Genomic DNA, 6000 nt, shown 5'->3' on the forward strand with positions numbered 1-6000 from the left:
CTGGTTAGCACATAAACCATCACACAGAGTGGATGCATGTGTACCTCACGGATTCATGGGTTAAAGGTTTGGCTTCCACCTAGGAAAAAAATGTTATATTTTTGGGGTCGCAGTAAATATTTACATAACGTGTAGTTTTCCTCTAATCTTTCATAAAATCCATTTTGAAATCTGGGGCTAATTTTACTTCTAAAATCTCCACTTGTTTATTTATTCATTTGATCAGAATGTAGCATTTTCTAAATGCCTTTTTTGTATATTTACACATAACATAGAACAAAACAAAATGGCTCAATGTTTGTAATCATCAGCTGTTTTCCGTCACATTTTATTACCTACTCACCATGTGGTGTCTCCAACATTTGGGTCATTTTGCAAATTTCCTCATGCGAGGCATGAATCTCCACTTCAGCAGCACACGTCCAGCAAACTTTCCAGTGTCATTCCTCTCTACGCTTTGAAGGATTTAACACAAGTCATTCATGGCCTGATTTAAACATCCTCTTATTCCTGAAGACACGGCATAAATCTATCTTCTTAACGGCGTTTGACAGCACTGACTGATTCATGGAGGGACACAGAGAGAGATCCAAAATCCACACAACAAAAAGCCTCTGACTCTGATATGCAAACACAACGGGAACGTTCTGATTTCTCATCTGGAAATGCATGCAAATGATTTAAACAAAAACTCGTTTGCCTTGTGTTATCTGTTCCCTTAAACACCTGTAGCATCCAAGGCCCCTGGTGACCCACACAGGTCACCTGGAACACCACACAGGACAAACATCAGTCACACTCTCCCTGAACGACAGTCTCCCCCGTCAGATCCGCTGTCCCCCCTGCGGCACCGGGGGGAGGGGGGGGTTTGAAAAGAACATCGAGAACTCTCAGTAGCGCCGCGGTGCCTCGTGGAGGCCCGGCTGCTGTCGATCGCTGCGCTCTTCCCGCCATCTGACATCCCGCTTGATGTCTGAGCGGCGGCGGCGACACTTATTGTTCATTATCTCTGAGAGAGAGAGACAGAGAGAGGGAGAGAGAGGGAGGTAGAGGGTGTCTGTTTATTAATAGCGCGCGAGGTGTCTGCGTTGCACACAAACACCTAACAAGCACGGCACAGGATTCCCTCAAGTGCTTCATGCCGCCAATTAAGTTTTCCGGTAAAAAGCGTGCGCCCGCTCTCTTGCTCTGTGTTCCTCTGAGATGTGCCGTTATGAGTCAATTCTTTACCTGCGGGTTCCACGGCGGTGACCTCCGGTGGCGTCAAGGTATCAATGTGATTATTCGGGGTTAGCACGCATTGAACCCTGACGCAGTCGACGTTCATGTCTTCAAGCGCCGCGCTGCTTTGCGCTCCAGTAGTACAACTTTGTATGTGGGGATTGTTTGGAGCTTCCATTGAATTCTGATTCATACGTCGACCACCCTACTTTTACTTTGTTGGGTTTAAAGGGACATCTGTAGTTATTTTGCAATTCAAATGTAATATGATGCAATCTCGGATTGTCTAGCGGCGTGTGGAATAGTTAAATGGAGCTCCCTACTACACTGGTAAATTCATAAACTAGTACAATCCAGTACTATAATATGTAGTGATATAACAGCCAGGGGGGCCGGTCTCCTGCGCAAGACATTTGTATCCAAAGGAAAACACTGGAGGTGAATGGTTTAAAATAACTAATAGACATTCCATTGAAATGAACCCTGCTGATTACCTTCATAAAGTATGTTTTGCTATCTGGAATGTTATGTTGAAATATGCAAATGGATCATTATTTAATGACAACCTTTGTTAAATTTAGCAGAAGATAAAGAAGCAAAATAAACATTTTTTATATGAGGTGTCTCAAAATTGAGCAGAGTTCAGCATAAAAAACAACATTTTTGACTGCACTGTCTTAGTTAAGTTGAGACAGTGCAGTCAAAAACGTTGTTTGATATACTTCCGTGGACTCTGGTAGGAGGGAAATACTGATATTTCTACATTTTACTGAAGTAGAACTTTCAATGCTTGGCTTGTAATTAGTTGGGGAAAAGGGTTAGATATGTCTGAGAAACACACACCTTTTACTTCTTGAGCAGAGTCTCAAACCAGAGGTTGGGAACTAGTGGCCGTATTCTCTACAGATACAGAGTTAACGGGGGGATCAACCTTTACTACTGGCTGAAGTGAAACACATCTAAATCATTTCTCTCCTCAAACGCGACTGAGCCACCACAATAGATTCCATCTTGACAAACACATTTCTGGATCAACATCTGGATCAGATTGACTTGGAATTTATTTTGCTGCCATCATGTGGTCCGGACTGTATATCACAGAATATATACAAGCTGTAAGTAAGTAATAGTGGGGAATATAGTGGAATAATTGTGCAAATTAGGATACAAGCATTTATAAGACAGTTTTATTAAGAAAACCAATTTTTGGAGACCCAATTGGCGGCCACCTTGAAAAATAGCCGCCATCTAGGATCTTTGGATGCCCGATCGGGAATATTTGACCAAACTCCACCAAATTCCATGCTTAAATCATAATTTGCACAATTCTTATTAAAACATGCTTTTATCTGCCCAAATACAACCACTGTTACTGTGAAGAAAGGCCTTCAGGGACCAGAGACCTCTGCAATGTTTGGAGGCAAAGGATTACATATTTGAATGCTTAAAAAAAACACAAAATCACAATAGATTGAAGGGGACATTTTTATACTTGTATTTTACATTTCTACCAGATTCTAGTATTGTAGTTCTAGTAACCAGAACATGCTTTAATGTTAATGCTTTAAAAAGTAAATATTTTCCACTATGTCTGTGTGAACGTACTTCTGAAACGTTCCATTTCAGCGCGTTTGGACATTGCCAGGCAACAGCCTGGTTCTTGATTCTGGCTGGAGACAGAAGCTCCATGGGTTGAGTGCTTTCATACCTTGCTAGTATTTCTAGAACGTGGACCTGGTTTAGAAAAATATTAGTACCTTTTTATTATCATAATGGGACCTTAAAGCTTTTGTCTCTGTTTGCTCGAGGAGGAAGGAGCGATACTCTGTCCATTGTTGTATCTCTCACCAAACTCTCTTACCCCGCCACTTCTACTAAGTGCAATACTCTCTGAAACTGTCAAAAAAAAGTCTTATTGTGCTTCTGGCTCAAACCAGTCTTACACACATCCAGCATCATGCTTTGACTGTGTGAGCAGAGGAAGAAAAAACAGAAAAACGGTTTCTTGCTTTTTGTTGCCGCTACTATTTGGTTAGCAGTAACAACGAGAGCCGTGTGATGTCTCCAATCACATCTGGTATGCATCACATACCATTCCTCCCGCTCAACGGCCCTTTAGGGGATGGGGGGTGGGCGGTGGGGGGGCCTGGCAGCACGGCCCTCATTAGGGTGCATGTGTCACTATGGCATCAACCCGCAGCAGACTTATGCTCCGTATTCACAATCACCCGTCACCGTGCTGTCGTCGCCACAGACGAGCACGAAACTCGTCTCCAGTGGTTTGAGTCAATCCGGTGGTCGTAGCTCGCGTGATGCGCTCGGGCGCGTCTCGAGGGCCCTGTTCCTGTCTGCGGTTGTGCTGTTGAGCCTCATAATGGCCCCGAGACTGAAACCGGAGTCCCTGTCCTTTTGTTATGCACTGAGCTCACTAACAGCGCAGAGGGGTGGGGGGGGGGTTCTGATGTGTCTTCTGAAGGCCCGCTGCTTTGTCAACACCGAGGCCTCCGCACTGACACTGTGGAAGCTGAGCGCCTCGGGGGGGCGGGGGAGACGGGGAGGGGAGGGTCACTGCACCCTGGTACAAGAGAGGCAGAGAGAAGGAGGCGAGTGGGAGCGAGCGAGGGGGAGCGAGTGGGAGTGTGGCCAGCGCTGAGGGCTACAGGAGAGCAGCTCTGTGCAGCAGACTGCCTGATAGCGACTGAGGCTGCTGGCTGATGACATTTCATGGTCACAACATGCAATCGCACCCCAAAAATTCAGTCTTCGTGCCCTTTTTTTGTTGTTTCTTACAGGCAAACAGAGAGTGACGCAGTGTTGCGTGTCAGCATGTCCTCTCTGTTTGACTTGTATTCACAGTAAACAGAACAATGAGTGGTTAAATGTTCCCTTAACTCAGAGCGTGCAGAGGGACTGTTCAATGGACACAACAGCTGCCGAAGTAACAACATTCATCCGAGCGCCATAGTTTCCTTCAGCGTTTCTTATTTTAAAAGAGCAGTGTGAAGGTGTGTGATTCATTGACTACTGGTGAGGTTGTAATGTAAAGTAACTAACACAACTCCCTCCGGTCACTTCTACCTTCATGCAAACATAAAAACAGCAAAGGTGGTTTCTAGTGGGTTTGGTTTGTCATTCCGGGGCTACTGTACAGACATAACGAGGGGACATGGTGGCCAGAGGGTCTACTCCCTCTGTAATGTAACTCAACATTGTTGCACAACAATACACAATAATAAAAAGATATGAATATTGGGGTTTTTGGACATATCATCTTATATTGATATTCCCATGTTTGAAATGTGAAAAGTAGCAATTAACCAATTGCTACTTTTCACATTTCAAACATGGGAATATCAATATAAGACCCAAGATACCAAGATATTGTTAAACATTATTCTGGCGGTTTTCAACTTCTTTGGAGGATTTATGATCCCTCATAAAAAATAGTGAGAAGTTGATGAAGTTATGAGCTGTTGGCAGTTTCAGCAGAGAGAATAAAGCTACAATACAACATACATTTTTGCAGCAGAGACATATTTTTTCTTCATTCTTTCCAACTGGATTATGACTCTCAATTCACAATAACAATAAAATGATACTACTGCATGGATTCCACTAAGAATGCAACGTATAGGAGCAGAGCAGTTTTAGCAAAAACTTTTAAACACAAGTGTTTATGTCCATTTTGCTCATCATAATATTTCTGTCTTTCAATTTTGTTCAAACGCACGACTATTACTTGTAATGTATCTACTTCTTCCGTCCCTGACTACTGTCCCACTGGCTCCCATGATACAGTATAACGTTTATTTACATCATTTCCACATGGATGTAGAGCCAATCTTTTATTTTTTTTTATTTGTTCTTTTTGGTGTATTATTGGTCCGTTTACCCCTGATTTGTCTGTTCTCTGCTGTGTATGTTTGCCGTCCCCCTGAGGGTAAGACAGGGCCGAGGCTCGCCAGAGGCTCCGATCTCTCCCAGGGCCCGCCGGACGCCGGCTGAGAAGCCACAGCCCCACGGACATCGCTCTCTTTCGCCAACACTTTGTGTTAAGTGGCCATAAGTAACGCAGGGTTTCCGTTGTGCGTGCAACCAGAGAGTCTATTCTCTCACACGTCATTACGGTTCAATCGTGCCTCTGCGTGTGTGTGTGTGTGTGCGTGTTTGTCTCAGCTTTGTTTTCCCCTCTGTTTCAGCTCTGACCTCATCCTGTCAGTTCATACCTCGGATATAAAGCATTACTCCACTCCCGTGAAGCCACCGTGCAGACAAGTGGCAAAGCGCCGTCAGCCACGTCCTCGGTTTGTCTGGGAGTATAAATCCAAGCCTCAAAGGTTTCCTCTGGTTGCTGTGTCCGTCCACTTTTTTCTTTCTTTAACCATTTTACATTTTAAACAGATAAAAACACTTGTGAGGTATGCTTGATTTAGCATCCGAAATTAGGAGGAAGTCAGACAACCAATCAATTCCTGTAAGATTAAAGTTGACCTACAAGGTCCAAGGCTAAGAGCGCCGCACACAGAATCCCGGGAGCTTTTAGATAATTTAATGGCATGTTTAGTGATAAAATGAAATACATTAATATGTATATTATGGGAGGAAGCGTCGCCCTATCATCAGATCAGGAATCAATTGTCACTGTCAGGGGACAACAGCTCCAGCCCCCAAATGATCTTGGAAGTGGGACTCAGTATGGAGGAACATCTTCACCCACCAATCAGATCCACGCCAGCTGAGTGCAAAGGCCCTGGGAAGGAACCTCACGATTGTGTTTAT

Source organism: Gasterosteus aculeatus, chromosome 12 (genome assembly GCF_964276395.1).
Source record: "Gasterosteus aculeatus chromosome 12, fGasAcu3.hap1.1, whole genome shotgun sequence".
Classification (NCBI taxonomy): domain Eukaryota; kingdom Metazoa; phylum Chordata; class Actinopteri; order Perciformes; family Gasterosteidae; genus Gasterosteus; species Gasterosteus aculeatus.